The sequence below is a fragment of the Lampetra planeri genome, unplaced genomic scaffold, assembly GCF_965212315.1.
Source record: "Lampetra planeri unplaced genomic scaffold, kcLamPlan1.2.h2 scaffold_226, whole genome shotgun sequence".
Lineage (NCBI taxonomy): Eukaryota > Metazoa > Chordata > Hyperoartia > Petromyzontiformes > Petromyzontidae > Lampetra > Lampetra planeri.
The window spans coordinates 50,786-70,000 of NW_027615032.1; the positions used below are offsets into that span (position 1 = coordinate 50,786).

The window sequence follows — 19,215 nt, forward strand, 5'->3', positions numbered from 1 at the left end:
CCATCTACTCACTCGCCCATCTACTCACTCGCCCATCTACTCACTCGCCCATCTACTCACTCGCCCATCTACTCACTCGCCCATCTACTCACTCGCCCATCTACTCACTCGCCCATCTACTCTCACCCATCTACTCACTCGCCCATCTACTCTCACCCATCTACTCACTCGCCCATCTACTCACTCGCCCATCTACTCACTCGCCCATCTACTCACTCGCCCATCTACTCTCACCCATCTACTCACTCGCCCATCTACTCACTCGCCCATCTACTCACTCGCCCATCTACTCACTCGCCCATCTACTCACTCGCCCATCTACTCACTCGCCCATCTACTCACTCGCCCATCTACTCACTCGCCCATCTACTCACTCGCCCATCTACTCACTCGCCCATCTACTCACTCGCCCATCTACTCACTCGCCCATCTACTCACTCGCCCATCTACTCTCACCCATCTACTCACTCGCCCATCTACTCACTCGCCCATCTACTCACTCGCCCATCTACTCTCACCCATCTACTCACTCGCCCATCTACTCTCACCCATCTACTCACTCGCCCATCTACTCACTCGCCCATCTACTCACTCGCCCATCTACTCTCACCCATCTACTCACTCGCCCATCTACTCACTCGCCCATCTACTCACTCGCCCATCTACTCTCACCCATCTACTCACTCGCCCATCTACTCTCACCCATCTACTCACTCGCCCATCTACTCACTCGCCCATCTACTCACTCGCCCATCTACTCTCACCCATCTACTCACTCGCCCATCTACTCACTCGCCCATCTACTCACTCGCCCATCTACTCACTCGCCCATCTACTCACTCGCCCATCTACTCTCACCCATCTACTCACTCGCCCATCTACTCACTCGCCCATCTACTCACTCGCCCATCTACTCACTCGCCCATCTACTCACTCGCCCATCTACTCACTCGCCCATCTACTCACTCGCCCATCTACTCACTCGCCCATCTACTCACTCGCCCATCTACTCACTCGCCCATCTACTCACTCGCCCATCTACTCACTCGCCCATCTACTCACTCGCCCATCTACTCACTCGCCCATCTACTCTCACCCATCTACTCACTCGCCCATCTACTCACTCGCCCATCTACTCACTCGCCCATCTACTCTCACCCATCTACTCACTCGCCCATCTACTCTCACCCATCTACTCACTCGCCCATCTACTCACTCGCCCATCTACTCACTCGCCCATCTACTCTCACCCATCTACTCACTCGCCCATCTACTCACTCGCCCATCTACTCACTCGCCCATCTACTCTCACCCATCTACTCACTCGCCCATCTACTCTCACCCATCTACTCACTCGCCCATCTACTCACTCGCCCATCTACTCACTCGCCCATCTACTCTCACCCATCTACTCACTCGCCCATCTACTCACTCGCCCATCTACTCACTCGCCCATCTACTCACTCGCCCATCTACTCACTCGCCCATCTACTCTCACCCATCTACTCACTCGCCCATCTACTCACTCGCCCATCTACTCACTCGCCCATCTACTCACTCGCCCATCTACTCACTCGCCCATCTACTCACTCGCCCATCTACTCACTCGCCCATCTACTCACTCGCCCATCTACTCACTCGCCCATCTACTCACTCGCCCATCTACTCACTCGCCCATCTACTCACTCGCCCATCTACTCACTCGCCCATCTACTCACTCGCCCATCTACTCTCACCCATCTACTCACTCGCCCATCTACTCACTCGCCCATCTACTCACTCGCCCATCTACTCTCACCCATCTACTCACTCGCCCATCTACTCTCACCCATCTACTCACTCGCCCATCTACTCACTCGCCCATCTACTCACTCGCCCATCTACTCACTCGCCCATCTACTCACTCGCCCATCTACTCACTCGCCCATCTACTCTCACCCATCTACTCACTCGCCCATCTACTCACTCGCCCATCTACTCACTCGCCCATCTACTCTCACCCATCTACTCACTCGCCCATCTACTCTCACCCATCTACTCACTCGCCCATCTACTCACTCGCCCATCTACTCACTCGCCCATCTACTCTCACCCATCTACTCACTCGCCCATCTACTCACTCGCCCATCTACTCACTCGCCCATCTACTCTCACCCATCTACTCACTCGCCCATCTACTCTCACCCATCTACTCACTCACCCATCTACTCACTCGCCCATCTACTCACTCGCCCATCTATTCTCACCCATCTACTCACTCGCCCATCTACTCACTCGCCCATCTATTCTCACCCATCTACTCACTCGCCCATCTACTCACTCGCCCATATACTCTCACCCATCTACTCACTCGCCCATCTACTCACTCGCCCATCTACTCACTCGCCCATCTATTCTCACCCATCTACTCACTCGCCCATCTACTCACTCGCCCATATACTCTCACCCATCTACTCACTCGCCCACACGCTCACCAACACTATCATTATCACCATCTCCATCACCACCACCATCACGACCACTATCACGATCCACACTCAACACAACAACCACCATCACCACCACTATCGTTATCACCATCTCCGCCATCACCACCATCATCACCACGGCCATCACCACCGACCCTAAGCACAACAACCACCATCACCACCATTATCACCATCTCTGCCATCATCATCATGGCCACCACCACCCACCATAAACACAAAGATCACCTGTATAGCCTTAACAGACTGTAGGGGCAAGTGCTGTTAGCGAGCACCTATAAAGGCCGGCACGGTACACGAGGAGGTGGGTGGCCAGCACCACGCCCGGCCGCCTTTGTCTCTCCTAGTGGCGATGTTTACACACTGCACCAGGTACTCATTTGAGGCCGAGTCGACCTAGGGGAGGCCCAGGACCGGTTCAGATAATCGTCACTGGTGTTGGCCGTGAGCGGGAATCGAACCCGGGTCGCCAGGTTCTTAGCGCAGCGCAGCGCTAACCGCTCCCCACACCATGAACACAACAACCACCATCACCACCATCACCATCATCACCATCATCATCATCACGGCCACCAGCACCACCATCATCACAACCACCATCACCATCATCACGGCCACCAGCACCACCCACCCTAAACAGAACAAATCATCTCTGTCACCACCACCACCACCACCATCATCATCACAACCACCATCATCACCACCATCATCATCACGGCCACCACCACCACCATCATCATCAAGACCACTGTCGCTACCACGACCCGCAACCATTCACCACTAAGTGGCGGTGGCGTCACCACAGCCAACACCCACCACCGTCAACCACCGCCACCACCACACCACCGTAACCAGCATCACCACCGCCACCACCACCACCACCACCGCCCATCCTGTAACCACCACCATCACCACACCACCGTAACCAGCATCACCACCGCCACCACCTCCATCACCACACCACCGTAACCAGCATCACCACCACCGCCACCACCACCGCCCATCCTGCAACCACCTCCATCACCACACCACCGTAACCAGCATCACCACCGCCACCACCGCCACCACCACCACCGCCCATCCTGTAACCACGGCCAACTGTGCTCCATCAGCCTGACACCCGACACGGAGAATCGCGGGTGCCCCCACCCCCCACCCCCCACCCCCCACCCCCCAGGCCACCCCCCCCCTCCCCCCCACAACCACTTCCCCCTCCGTGTTTGTTGTGACAACTTTCGGGGGAAGTTTTTGACACCATACGGGGAGCAGAGAGAGAGAGAGAGAGGTGGGCGAGACAGGGAGAGAGAGAGAGAGTGTGGTGGGTGGAGGGAGGAGAGAGGGAGAGAGGGAGGAGAGAGGTAAGGGAGTGAGAGAGAGAGAGAGACACAAGGACCCAGGGTTCGAACCCAGGATCTCAGTGTCTCTAACACCGCCATTATGTACCCCCAGACACGGGGAGACACACACCCAGGGCTCCATCACAGCGCACGTGCATTATGTACCCGCACGCACCCCCACCTTCGCCTCTCAAAGTCACTGGGAAATATTTTAAGAGACGATTTTTTTTTTGGTGTGTAACTAAGAGAGAGAGAGAGAGAGAGTGGCTCTTAGCGCCATTCCTCAATGCCGCCCTCATCGTCGTCCACATCATCGCGAGCGCTGTCCGCGACGGCTCTCACATTCCCCACGCAGCGTCGCTAGCGTCGCTAGCTCGCTACCCTCGCTAGCTCGCTAGCTCACATGGCGGTGGCACGGAGAGAGCACACAACTCTCTCACTCTGTCTGTCTGTCTGTCTCTCTGTCTCTCGCTCCGTCTCTGTCTCTGTCTCTCTGTCTGTTTCTCTGTCTCTCTCTCTCTGTCTCTCGCTCTGTCTCTCGCTCTCTCGCTCTGTCTGTCTGTCTCTCTGTCTCTCGCTCTGTCTCTGTCTGTCTCTCTGTCTCTCGCTCTGTCTCTGTCTCTGTCTGTCTCTCACTCTGTCTCTCTGTCTGTTTCTCTGTCTCTCTCGCTCTGTCTCTCTGTCTCTCGCTCCGTCTCTGTCTCTGTCTGTCTCTCTGTCTCTCGCTCCGTCTCTGTCTCTGTCTCTCACTCTGTCTCTCTGTCTGTTTCTCTGTCTCTCTCGCTCTGTCTCTCTGTCTCTCGCTCCGTCTCTGTCTCTCTGTCTCTCGCTCCGTCTCTGTCTCTGTCTCTCACTCTGTCTCTCTGTCTGTTTCTCTGTCTCTCTCTCTCTGTCTCTCGCTCTGTCTCTCGCTCTCTCGCTCTGTCTGTCTGTCTCTCTGTCTGTTTCTCTGTCTCTCTCTCTTTCTGTCTCTCGCTCTGTCTCTCACTCTGTGTCTCTGTCTCTCTGTCTCTCTGTCTGTTTCTCTGTCTCTCTCTCTCTGTCTCTCGCTCTGTCTCTCGCTCTCTCGCTCTGTCTGTCTGTCTCTCTGTCTGTTTCTCTGTCTCTCTCTCTTTCTGTCTCTCGCTCTGTCTCTCACTCTGTGTCTCTGTCTCTCTGTCTCTCTGTCTGTTTCTCTGTCTCTCTGTCTGTTTCTCTGTCTCTCTGTGTCTTTCTCTGTGTCTCTCTCTGTCTCTCTCTCTGTCTCTCTCTGTGTCTCTCTCTGTCTCTCTGTCTGTCTCTCTGTCTCTCCCTGTCTCTGTGCGTTTGTTTCTCAGTCTGTCTCTCTGTCTGTCTCTCTGTCTGTCTCTCTGTCTGTTTCTCTGTCTGTCTCTCTGTCTGTCTCTCTGTCTGTCGCTCATGGCTCCTTCTGTCTCTCCCTGTCTCTCTGTTTCTGTGCGTCTGTCTCTCTCTTTACCCTCTCTCTGTGTCTCTCGCTGTCTCTCTCTCGCTCTCTCTCACCCTGTCTCTCTCACCCTGTCTCTCCCTCTCTCACCCTGTCTCTCTCACCCTGTCTCTCCCTCTCTCACCCTGTCTCTCTCACCCTGTCTCTCCCTCTCTCACCCTGTCTCTCTCACCCTGTCTCTCCCTCTCTCACCCTGTCTCTCTCACCCCCGTCTCTCCCTCTCTCACCCTGTCTCTCTCTCTCTCTCTCCCGCATATTGGGGTCAAATGAAGTGAGTGAGTGAACACGCGGGCGGGCTGGCGGGCATGTGGGTAGCTAAGTGTGGTGTGCTCATTGTAGCGGTTAGCGCTGCGCTGCGCCACGAACCCAGCCCACCCGAGTTCGATTCCCGCTCACGGCCAACATCGGTGACGATTATCTGCGAGTAGCAGCACCTATGAAGGCCGGCACGGCACACGAGGGGGTGGGTGGCCAGCACCACGCCCGGCCGCCTTTGTCTCCCCGGTGGCGATGTTTACTACACACCGCACCAGCTACTCGTTTGAGGCCCAGGACCGGTGGAGACGATCGCCGTCACCGGTTGTTGGCGGTGAGCGGGAATGGAACTCGGCGGTTTTGTGGCGCGGCGCGGCCGCCCCAACCGCTGCACCTCCACTCCCCCGCCGCGAGTCCGACTGACCCCGAGCGAACCGCCGGTCATGCCGACGGCGCCTCGGTGTCACCGGCGGCGCTTGGTGTCACCGGCTGCGTCGCCGCAGCTCCGGCGTGACCGCCCCTCCACCGCCCCTTCCACCCCGGCACCAACCGTCGTGTCCCTCCCCGCCGGCGATTAACAACAACCAGACATCGGCGTATTGCTCACCGATGTACAAGTTCAGCGGCGAAATCGTGGGGGGGGGCGGTGGGGGCGGTGGGGGAGGAATCGCCGTAGACGGGCCCACAGACTCGCACAGAGACCCACAGACTCGCACAGAGACCCACAGACTCGCACAGAGACCCTTAAACTCACACAGAGACCCATAGACTCGCACAGAGACCCACAGACTCACACAGAGACCCTTAAACTCGCACAGAGACCCATAGACTCGCACAGAGACCCACAGACTCGCACAGAGACCCACAGACTCGCACAGAGACCCATAGACTCACACAGAGGCCCACAGATTCGCACAGAGACCCATAGACTCGCACAGAGGCCCACAGACTCGCACAGAGACCCACAGACTCGCACAGAGACCCATAGACTCACACAGAGGCCCACAGATTCGCACAGAGACCCGCAGACTCGCACAGAGTCCCACAGACTCACACAGAGACCCGCAGACTCGCACAGAGACCCACAGACTCGCACAGAGACCCACAGACTCGCACAGAGACCCATAGACTCACAGAGACCCATAGACTCGCACAGAGGCCCACAGACTCACACAGAGACCCATAGACTCACACAGACACCCATAGACTCACACAGAGACCCATAGACTCACAGACACCCATAGACTCACACAGAGACCCACAGACTCACACAGAGACCCACAGACTCGCACAGAGCCTGAGGGAGGAGAGCGTGAGTGAGAGGAATGCTGCTGTGTGTTTTCCCCAGTGCACAGGGTAAGGTAAACAAACACAAACGGCGGGGAACTTCAAACGGAGGGGAAGGGCTGGGGAGCATTGTTAACTCCGCGAGGTGACGGGCGGGGGGGTTGGAGGCGCCTTTGTGTCCCTAGTGACGATGTTTACACATCGCACGAGGCGCTCATTTGAGGCTGAGTCGACCTAGGGGAGGCCCGGGACCGGTTCAGATAATCGTCACCGGTGGTGTTGGCCGTGAGTGGGAGTTGAATTCAGAGCACCGGATTCGTAGCGCAGTTTGCTAACCTCTGTGCCACCACTCCCCACAACAGAGACAAAGATCCCCCGTGTAGCCTTAACAGACTGTAGGGCCAAGTGCTGTTAGCGAGCACCTGTGAAGGCCGGCACGGCACACGAGGGGGTGGGTGGCCAGCACCACGCCCGGCCGCCTTTGTCTCCCCAGTGGCGATGTTTACACACTGCACGGGTACTCATTTGAGACTGAGTCGACCTAGGGGAGGCCCGGGACCGGTTCAGATAATGGTCAAATGAGATAATGGTCAAATGAGTACCTTGTGCTATGTGGAATGATAGCCACTAGGGTGACAAAGATGGCCGGGCGTGTTGCTGTCCACCCACGCCTTTGTGTGCCACCGTTCCGGCCTTCGTAGGGTGCTACTCGCCAGAGGTCGCAAACGGGTTTTGATTCCTTACCCCCCGTACACGTACCCAGCCGCACCAGGGTCGCAAACGGGTACCCGTACCCGGCCGTACTCGTACCCGGCCGGGTATCGGGTAGGGTACGGGTATCGGGTACCCGATTGCGACCTCTGGGATGAAGCCATGTTGCAGGCGCGGGTGGGTTGATTCTAGGAACTTGAATCGTGAGAAGAGACAAGACGTTGGGAAATGAGTGACAAACGGTGACTCACCAGTGACTCACGGCCTACCCATACCCGTACGGGTAGCCGGGTATCGGGTAGGGTACGGGTATCGGGTACCCGGTTGCGACCTCTGCTGCTCGCCCACGGCGCTTGCCCCAACAGTCTGTTAACGCTAGATGGGGGCGGGGGATCTTGGTCTCCGTCTGTGTGTGTGTGTGAAGGTGGTGACGCTGCTACACACGGTGCTCACCAACAAGAAGCTGGACTTCGACACGGCGCTGGTGGTGTGTCCCCTCAACACCGTCCTCAACTGGCAGAACGAGTTCAACCTCTGGTTAGGGAACCTGGAAGAGGATGAGCTGGAGGTGAGGTCCGGGGGAGGGGGGTGTGGGGGGGGGGGCGTGGGGGTGCAACGGTAAGGGGGGCGGTGGGTCTGCCGTCTGGAAGAGATCGAGAGAGAGTTGTGTGGGTGGCGTGGAGTGACGTGGGTGGTGTGACGTGGTGTGGGTGGGTGGGTGGCGTGCTGTGGGTGGCGTGCTGTGGGTGGCGTGGTGTGGGTGGTGTGACGTGGGTGGCGTGCTGTGGGTGGCGTGGTGTGGGTGACGTGGGTGGTGTGACGTGGGTGGTGTGACGTGGTGTGGGTGGGTGGCGTGGTGTGGGTGGTGTGACGTGGGTGGCGTGCTGTGGGTGGTGTGACGTGGGTGGTGTGACGTGGGTGGTGTGACGTGGGTGGTGTGGTGTGGCGTGGTGTGACGTGAGTGGTGTGACATGGTGTGACTTGGTGTGACGTGGTGTGTGCTGCTTGTGCTGCTTGTGCAGGTGTGGGAGCTGACGACGGTGAAGCGGGTGCAGGACCGCGTGCGCCTGCTGCAGGAGTGGCACGAGTCGGGCGGCATCATGATCATGGGCTACGAGATGTACCGCAACCTGACGCAGGGGCGCCACGTCAAGAGCAAGAAGCAGCGCGAGGTCTTTGAGCGCACGCTCGTCAACCCCGGTGAGGAGATGTCTGTGTGTGTGTGTGTGTCTCTGTGTGTCTCTGTGTGTCTCTGTGTGTCTCTGTGTGTGTCTCTCTGTGTGTGTGTGTGTCTCTGTGTCTGTGTGTGTGTCTGTGTGTGCTGAGCGCATGCTCGTCAACCCCGGTGAGGAGAAGTCTGTGTGTGTCTGTGTGTTTATCTGTGTCTGTGTGTGTGTGTGTCTGTGTGTGTCTGTCTCTGTCTGTGTGTGTCTCTGTCTGTGTGTGTCTGTCTGTGTGTGTCTCTGTGTGTCCCTCTCCGTGTCTCTCTCTCTGTGTCTCTCTCTGTGTGTCTCTCTCTCCGTGTCTCTCTGTCTGTGTCTCTCTCTCCGTGTCTCTCTGTGTCTCTCTCTCTCCTTGTCTCTTTCTCTCTCTCTCTGTGTGTCTCTCTCTTTGTCTCTCCATCTTTCTGTCTGTCTCACTCACCAGGTGATTATCTCCCTCATTCTCCCCGTATCCCTCTCCCCCCCGTTCTCTTTCCCTGTGTCCCCCCCCCCCGTGTTCTCCCCCCCCCCTCCCCACCCCCCCGTGTCTCCCTGCATGTTGTCAACCCAAATGTTGTCAACCTCCGTGTCCCCCCCCGTGTCTCCTCCTCACGTACCCCCCCCCCCGTGTCCCCCATCGTGTTCCCCCGTGTCTCCTCCTCACGTCCCCCCCCCCCCCGTGTGTCTCCCCGCATGTTGTCAACATCCGTGTCTCCCCCCTGGCCCCCACCACCCCCTCCCCCCCGCGTGCCCCCCCCCCCCCCCCCCGCGTGCAGGGCCGGACTTTGTGATCTGTGACGAGGGACACATCCTGAAGAACGAGAACTCGGCCATCTCCAAGGCCATGAACGCCATCGGGACGCGCAGACGCGTCGTGCTCACCGGCACCCCCTCGCTGCAGAACAACCTCATGGAGTGTGAGACACGCAGCGTGCACACAACACACGCACACACAGTGTAGACACACACACCACAACACACGCACACACACAGTGTAGACACACACACACACAACACACACACACACAGTGTAGACACGCACACACAGTGTAGACACACACACACAGTGTAGACACACACAACACACACACACACAGTGTAGACACACACACACAACACACGCACACACAGTGTAGACAACACACACGCACACACAGTGTAGACACACACACACAACACACGCACACACACAGTGTAGACACACACACACAACACACACACACACACACAGTGTAGACACGCACACACAGTGTAGACACACACACACAGTGTAGACACACACAACACACACACACACAGTGTAGACACACACACACAACACACGCACACACAGTGTAGACAACACACACACACACCACAGTGTAGACACACACACACACAACACACACACACACAGTGTAGACAACACACACACACAGTGTAGACAACACACACACAGTGTAGACAATGTACACAATACACACACACAGTGTAGACAACACACACACAGTGTAGACACACACACACAACACACACACACAGTGTAGACAACACACACACACAGTGTAGACAATGTACACAATACACACACACAGTGTAGACACACACACACACAGTGTAGACAACACACACACAGTGTAGACAATGTACACAATACACACACACACCACACAGTGTAGACACACACACACAACACACGCACACACAGTGTAGACAATGTACACAATACACACACACACACAGTGTAGACAACACACACACAGTGTGTAGACACACACACACACACAACACACGCACACACAGTGTAGACAATGTACACAATACACACACACACAGTGTAGACACACACACACACAGTGTAGACACACACACACACAGTGTAGACAATGTACACAATACACACACACACACAGTGTAGACAACACACACACAGTGTAGACACACACACACACACAACACACGCACACACAGTGTAGACAATGTACACAATACACACACACACAGTGTAGACACACACACACACAGTGTAGACAATGTACACAATACACACACACACACACAGTGTAGACACACACACACAGTGTAGACACACACACACACACAACACACGCACACACAGTGTAGACAATGTACACAATACACACACACACACAGTGTAGACAACACACACACAGTGTAGACACACACACACACACAACACACACACACACAGTGTAGACAATGTACACAATACACGCACACACAGTGTAGACAATGTACACAACACACACACACAGTGTAGACACACACACAGTGTAGACAATGTACACAATACACGCACACACAGTGTAGACACACACGCACAACACACGCACACACAGTGTAGACACACACACACACAGTGTAGACAATGTACACAACACACACACACACAGTGTAGACACACACACAGTGTAGACAATGTACACAATACACGCACACACAGTGTAGACACACACACAGTGTAGACAATGTACACAATACACGCACACACAGTGTAGACAATGTACACAATACACGCACACACAGTGTAGACACACACACACAGTGTAGACACACACACAGTGTAGACACACACACACAACACACGCACACACAGTGTAGACAATGTACACAATACACACACACACACAGTGTAGACACACACACACACACAGTGTAGACACACACACACACAGTGTAGACACACACACACACAGTGTAGACACACACACAGTGTAGACACACACACACACAGTGTAGACACACACACACAACACACGCACACACAGTGTAGACAATGTACACAATACACACACACACAGTGTAGACAACACACACACACACAGTGTAGACACACACACACACAGTGTAGACACACACACACAACACACGCACACACAGTGTAGACAATGTACACAATACACACACACACAGTGTAGACAACACACACACACACAGTGTAGACACACACACACACAGTGTAGACAACACACACACAACACACGCACACACAGTGTAGACAATGTACACAATACACACACACACAGTGTAGACACACACACACACACAGTGTAGACAACACACACACAGTGTAGACAACACACACACAGTGTAGACACACACACACAACACACGCACAGTGTAGACAATGTACACAATACACACACACACACAGTGTAGACAACACACACACAGTGTAGACAACACACACACAGTGTAGACACACACACACAACACACACACAGTGTAGACAATGTACACAATACACACACACACACACAGTGTAGACAACACACACACAGTGTAGACAATGTACACAATACACACACACACACACAGTGTAGACAACACACACACAGTGTAGCCACACAACACACGCACACAATGTACACAGTGTACACAACACACACACAGTGTACACAACACACACACAGTGTACACAACACACACACACAGTGTACACACACACAACACGTGCACAACACACACACAGTGTACACAACACACACACAGTGTAGACAACACACACACAGTGTAGACACACACACACACACAACACATGCACACACAGTGTAGACAATGTACACAATACACACACACACACAGTGTAGACAACACACACACAGTGTAGACAATGTACACAACAACAACAACAACCGCCATTCGCCACTAAGTGGCGGTGACGTCACCACGACGCTTGTGCCAGGCCATGTGCACCTTGAGGCCACGTGAAGTGTCGAACGCCCGCTGGCAGGAGGTCACGGGGCAGACCCAGGTGCCACGGGTCGACTGACCGAGATGACCGAGATGACTGGCTGATGCACCACCTGTGCCCCCTACTGTACCAACTTGCTGTGCTTTAGCCACCCGTCGCTCCGCTCGTTGTTGTGAGCGTCGCTCCTCCGCCCTCCGTTGTTGTTGGAGGGCGACTGCCTCCAACTGCCCAGTAGCGTCCTTCACGAGCCTCCTCCACAGAGGCCGATCTTGACACCGCTGGTACCAGTCATCGGCAAGTCCACTCAGCTCCACGTCCTCCTGTACCACATCACTCCATCTCTTCTCTAGCCCGTGCTGCGCCCGTTTAGCCCCCTCGATCCGGCCGAACAAAAGCTGTTTAGGCATGCGGTGGCTGGGCATGCGGGCTACATGACCCAGCCAACGCAGCCTTGCCTGCCGGAGGAGCTCACTGATGGGAGATCTTTCAAGGACTTGTGAGCTCCTCACACAATCCAGCCTGGTTAAACCCAGGATGGATCGTAGGCAGGCCAGCCTAAATGTTTCCAACCGGCGAAGATGCTCCACTAGGGGGGTCCACGTTTCGCAAGCGTAGAGAAGGGAGGGAATGACCGTGGCCGAGAAGACCTGAAGCTTCGTGCGGAGCGACAGACCAGGTAGCTTCCACACAGCGTTACGCAACCGATGAAAAGATATTGCCGCTCGACTGATTCGGAGTGAGACCTCTGCTGATAAACTGGAGCCGGTCATAAGCACACTGCCCAGGTATGGGAAACTCTCCACTCTCTCCACAACTGCCCCATCACCAATTGGGAGTTGTGGGGGTGGAGTGTCCGATGGTACAAAATACCCAGGCAGGTGCTTAGTTTTGGTGGGGCTGATGGTAAGGCCCCACCTCTTAGTGGCACGTTCCAGTCTCAGCAGCAGCGTCTCCAACTCCTCTTCTGAATGAGCAGCTATTACCAAATCATCGGCATACATAACGTGGTTGACCAATAGGGAGCCATCCCTTGATCGCACCCGGGCGTCGATCAGCCTCCCATTATATCTGTACCAAATGGAAATTCCCCCGGTACAGCTATTGAAGGCTTCACGAACTACGCAGTCGAAATAGATGTTAAATAATGTGGGAGCCAGAGGACATCCCTGTCGCACCCCAAGGTGTACAGGGAAAGGCTCCGACTCCCGGCCACGTAGTTTTACCCGGGCCCGCTCACCATCATGAAGGTCCTTAATGATCGTGAGCAGAGGGTCAGGGACTCCGAAAGCACGAAGAACAACCCAGAGCCCAGTCCTACTGATGGTATCATAGGCCTTGACCAGGTCAATAAAGCAGAGATGTAGGTCTTTTTGGAATTCCCTACACCTCTGCTGAAGCAGACGGACAGAAAATATGGCATCTGTGCAGGACCGCCCTTTCCTGAAACCACATTGGGGCTCCGCAAGCCTCTCCTCAGCATGCCTAGCAAGGCGATGTTGAATAATCCTTGCCAGGACCTTACCCGGCACACTGAGGAGTGAGATGCCCCTGTAGTTGTTACAGTCGGTACGGTCCCCCTTCTTAAAGAGGGGGACCACCAGGGCATCCTTCCAGTCCTGCGGAACCCGTCCAGTGGTCCAGACTGTTGTTATGATGTCATATAGGGCAGTCTGTGCACAAACGCCACCCTCCCTCAGCATTTCGCCTGGGAGATCATCTCTGCCCGGTGCCTTCCCTGGTCTCAGACTCCGGATCGCCCTCAGTACCTCCTCAACAGCCGGTACCTCAGCCAGCCACTCACAGGGGGTGACCTCTTCCAATATTTGAGGCACCGCAGCCTCAGCAGGGTTATCCCCACTTTGTGCCATGATGTTTTCCTGGCTGAGAGATTTTCCCTCCCCCAGGACCTCACAGAAATGCTCAGCAAATCTGCAAACCTGTTCCTGGGGGTCGGAGATTGGATCACCGTTTTTTCCTCTAATGATGGTAATAGGTGTGGCGCTGCAGGTTACTTTTTTGATGGAGTTAAATAGTGATTTGTGATCGCGGGCCACTGAGGCAGACTCCATCTCCTCAGCAACCCGCGACCACCACCCATCCTTACAGCGCCTCACGGCTCTCCGAACCTCCGAGCGAAGACTGCGGTAAACCTCCTCATTCTCTGACGTGGGATGCTGTAGGCGATGAGAGTGGGCCTGTCGCTTTTTCTCAATTAACCTGAACACCTCCTCCGTCAGCCAGGGTTCCCGGGGAGGTCTGGACCGCGTACCCAAAGCAGCCATTGCAGCTGCATGAGTCACAGTCTTAAACCTCGCCCATTTACCCTCGACATCAGGTGGAGTGGGGGACGATGCCAACCCCAGCTGCAAGCGATGATGAAATTCTCGCTTGCAACTTTCATCAGCTAACTTAGACCAGGCCACTTTTGGTTGGAATGGGATCCTGGGTGTACACCCACCACCGGAGTGGAAGAATGGCAGGCGCATCTTACAGATGACTAGTCGATGGTCAGAGGGCAGATCAGCTCCACGGTAGGTCCTGGTGTCAAGGACATGGGCTCGCATCCGCTGGTCCGTCACTACGTAGTCCAGCAGATGTTCTTGCTTGGACCCGGCATGCATCCATGATGTTGTGTGGATGCGCCGATGCCGGAAGAGCGTGTTGGTAATTACAAGCCCATGGGCTGCACAAAAATCTAGCAGCCTCCTACCGTTATTATTGAGCTGATCTGGCCCATGCCTTCCAATCACTCCAGACCAGGTGCCAGTATCATGACCAACTCGGGCATTGAAGTCACCCAACAAGATGACTCTGTCCCGAGTGGCCACTTTAGCCAGCACCTGTGACAGGAGGTCATAGAAAGCGTCCGACTCATCGGCTTTGCCTGCATCCCTCCACAGATGTTCGTCTTCGGTGGGGGCATAAGTAACCACGACCACCACTCCTCGCCTCTGGTTGATGGGAAGGCGAGCCCAAAGTATCCTGGGGCTTACAGCTTCCCACACCTCACCGCCACGCTCCCACGCCCCCTTTATTCTTTTGTTCAGAAGAAGAGCCACACCCTGTTGTTTGGCAGTCTCCTGCCCCGAGTAGAGGACTGTCCACCCCTCATGGTGGCAGGAGCCAGAACCGGTCCACCGGACCTCCTGAATGCCACAGAGATCCAGGCGGTACCGGTCCAGCTCCCGACAGAGGAGCAATGTACACAATACACACACACACACAGTGTAGACACACACACACACAACACACGCACACAGTGTAGACAATGTACACAATACACACACACACACAGTGTAGACAATGTACACAATACACGCACACACAGTGTAGACACACACGCACAACACACGCACACACAGTGTAGAAAATGTACACAATACACACACACACAGTGTAGACACACACACACACAGTGTAGACACACACACACAACACACGCACACACAGTGTAGACAATGTACACAATACACACACACACACAGTGTAGACAACACACACACAACACACGCACACACAGTGTAGACAATGTACACAATACACACACACACAGTGTAGACACACACACACACACAGTGTAGACAACACACACACAGTGTAGACAACACACACACAGTGTAGACACACACACACAACACACGCACAGTGTAGACAATGTACACAATACACACACACACACAGTGTAGACAACACACACACAGTGTAGACAACACACACACAGTGTAGACACACACACACAACACACACACAGTGTAGACAATGTACACAATACACACACACACACACAGTGTAGACAACACACACACAGTGTAGACACACACACACACACAGTGTAGACAATGTACACAATACACACACACACACACAGTGTAGACAACACACACACAGTGTAGACAATGTACACAATACACACACACACACACAGTGTAGACAACACACACACAGTGTAGACACACACACAATACACACACAATGTACAAAGTATACACACAACACACACACAGTGTGCACAACACACGCACACAATGTACACAGTGTACACAACACACACACAGTGTACACAACACACACACAGTGTACACAACACACACACACAGTGTACACACACACAACACGTGCACAACACACACACAGTGTACACAACACACACACAGTGTACACAACACACACACACAGTGTACACACACACAACACGTGCACAACACACACACAGTGTACACAACACACACACACAGTGTACACACACACAACACGTGCACAACACACACACAGTGTACACAACACACACAGTGTACACAACACACACGTACACAACACACACCGTGTACACAACACACACACAGTGTACACAACACACACACAGTGTACACAACACAACACACACGTACACAACACACACAGTGTACACAACACACACAATACACACAACACACACGCACACAGTACACACACACAATGTACACAACGCACACGCAATTTACACAACACACACAGTACACACAACACACACGCACACAGAGACACACACAGACACGCGATTTCACCAACCCATAGACACACACACAGAGACACACACAGACACGCAATTTCACCAACCCATAGACACACACATTCCTGCAGTGTTCGGGTAGTGTCAGTGTGTGTGTGTGTCAGTTTGTTTGCATCAGTCTGTGTGTGTGTGTCAGTCTGTGTGTGTCAATGACACAGACAGAGACACAAAGACAGTGACACAGACAAAGATCCCCCGTATAGCCTTGACATACTGTTGGGGCCTCTGCCGGTTTCGTAGCGCAGCGTAGCGCTAACCGCTAACACGATCGCTCCCCACACACACACGCATACACACACACGCACACATGCGCAGGCACACACGCACACACACATACGCACACACGCACTTGCACGCACACGCACACACACGCACACACACGCACTTGCAGACACGTACACACACACGCGCGCACACACGCACTTGCAGACACGCTCGCACACGCACACACACACACACGCTCGCACACACGCACACACACGCGCGAGCCCTCATGCTGGTACCATAAAGTGTCGGCACGCCACCGCTAAGGCCCGTTTAGCGCGGTCAGTTGGCTGAGGCAGCCGGGGCGGTGACGGCGGTGACGGCGGTGACGGTGGTGGTGGCGGTGGCGGTGGATGCACGGAATCGATCGATCCATCATCCGCTCCGATCCATCATCCGCTCCGTCTCGCTCCGTCTCGCTCGCTCCGCGGTTCCGCGGAGTTTGAGCCGCCCGAGTTTGAATCCCGGGTCGAAGGGGGGGGGGCGGGGGGGGTGGATTTGGGCCGATGATCGTCGTCGTTATTAATCGATTTCACCGCCACCCACCGCTATCAACGTCACCGTCAGATTCATCGCCATCAACGAGCATGGAGGAGTGATGGTGGTGGCGGTGACTCTAGTGCTGGTTGTTGTGATGCTGATGCTGTGGGTGGTGGCGATGGTGGCCACTCACTCGCTCCTTGGGCCACGCCGGAATTCACAGGCGCTGCTACACACGACCAAACACCTCCGATTGGCACGGTTGGATCATGTACGGTGCAAAGAAAGTTAAGCGTACATGCGTACAGCGGCCACTTGCCACAACAGTCGGTTAAGGCTCTCAGGGGGATCTTTGTCTTTGCTCGTGGTGGTTGTGGTGGGTGACGGTTGTTGTTGGTGGTTGTGGTGGGGGGGGGTAGTCGCACGATTATTCTGGCCCATTAAGGGATCGGGTTCCACGGTCGTCACAACCGTGGCCCCGACCGCAGCGTGGGAAGGCAGCCCTCTTCACCCACCCACCCACCCCCCTCGCTCCGCTCCTTGGCTCTCCCCCTCCACTTACCTCTCTTCCTCTCTCCTCTCTCTTTTTTTTACGATCGGAGGAAACAAGAAGATGCTCGGTGTAGTCGGCACTTTGCTTCGTTCATCATTTCGTATTTTTTTAAAAAATGCTTTGCTTTATGTACCCACCCCCCCCCCCTCTCGCTCGCTCGCTCACCCTCTTGCTCGTTCTCTCGCTCGTTCTCTCGCTCGCTCGCTCTCGCTCACTCTCGCTCGCTCTGTCTCGCTCGCTTGCCCTCGTTTTCTCGCTCGCTCTCGCTCACTCTTGCTCGCTCTGTCTTGCTCGCTCGCTCTCGCTCGCTCTCTCGTTTGCTCGCTCATTCGCTCGCTCTTTCTCCCACTCACTCTTAATCTCGCTCACTCTCTCACTCGCTCAGTCTCACACTCACGCTACTCATTCATCCACTCACTCATCCTCCCTCCACCTCTCTCACTCCTCACTCACTCACTCCCTCCCTCCCTCTCTCTCTCACTCCCTCCCTCACTCCCTCTTTCCCCCTCATCTTGTTTTGCCCGACCGTTGGCCCTGCGCTCCGCATGTCTGTGTGTGTATGTGCGTGTGTGCGTGTCTGTGTGTGTATGTGCGTGTCTGTGCGTGCGTGTCTGTGTGTGTATGTGCGTGTCTGTGTGTGTATGTGCGTGTCTGTGTGTGTATGTGCGTGTATGTGTGTGTATGTGCGTGTCTGTGCGTGTCTGTGCGTGCGTGCGTGTATGTGTGTGTATGTGCGTGTCTGTGTGTGTGTATGTGCGTGTCTGTGTGTGTATGTGCGTGTCTGTGCGTGCGTGTCTGTGTGTGTATGTGCGTGTCTGTGTGTGTATGTGCGTGTCTGTGTGTGTATGTGCGTGTCTGTGCGTGTGTGTATGTGCGTGTGTGTGTGTGTGCGTGTGTGTGCGTGTGTGTGTGTGCGTGTGTGTGCGTGTGTGTGTGTGCGTGTGTGCGTGTGT

General features: G+C 54.8%; 1 pseudogene across 1 annotated transcript in view; it reads left to right on the forward strand.

Annotated features, from left to right (window-relative positions):
* LOC144740531 (uncharacterized) overlaps nucleotides 1–19,215 on the forward strand; it is a 76,388-nt pseudogene that overhangs the window by 31,820 nt on the left and 25,353 nt on the right. Inside the window, exons 19-21 of the transcript XR_013589656.1 lie at nucleotides 7,945–8,088; nucleotides 8,543–8,720; nucleotides 9,499–9,639. The product of XR_013589656.1 is annotated as an uncharacterized LOC144740531 (transcript). The remainder of the gene's footprint in view (nucleotides 1–7,944; nucleotides 8,089–8,542; nucleotides 8,721–9,498; nucleotides 9,640–19,215) is intronic.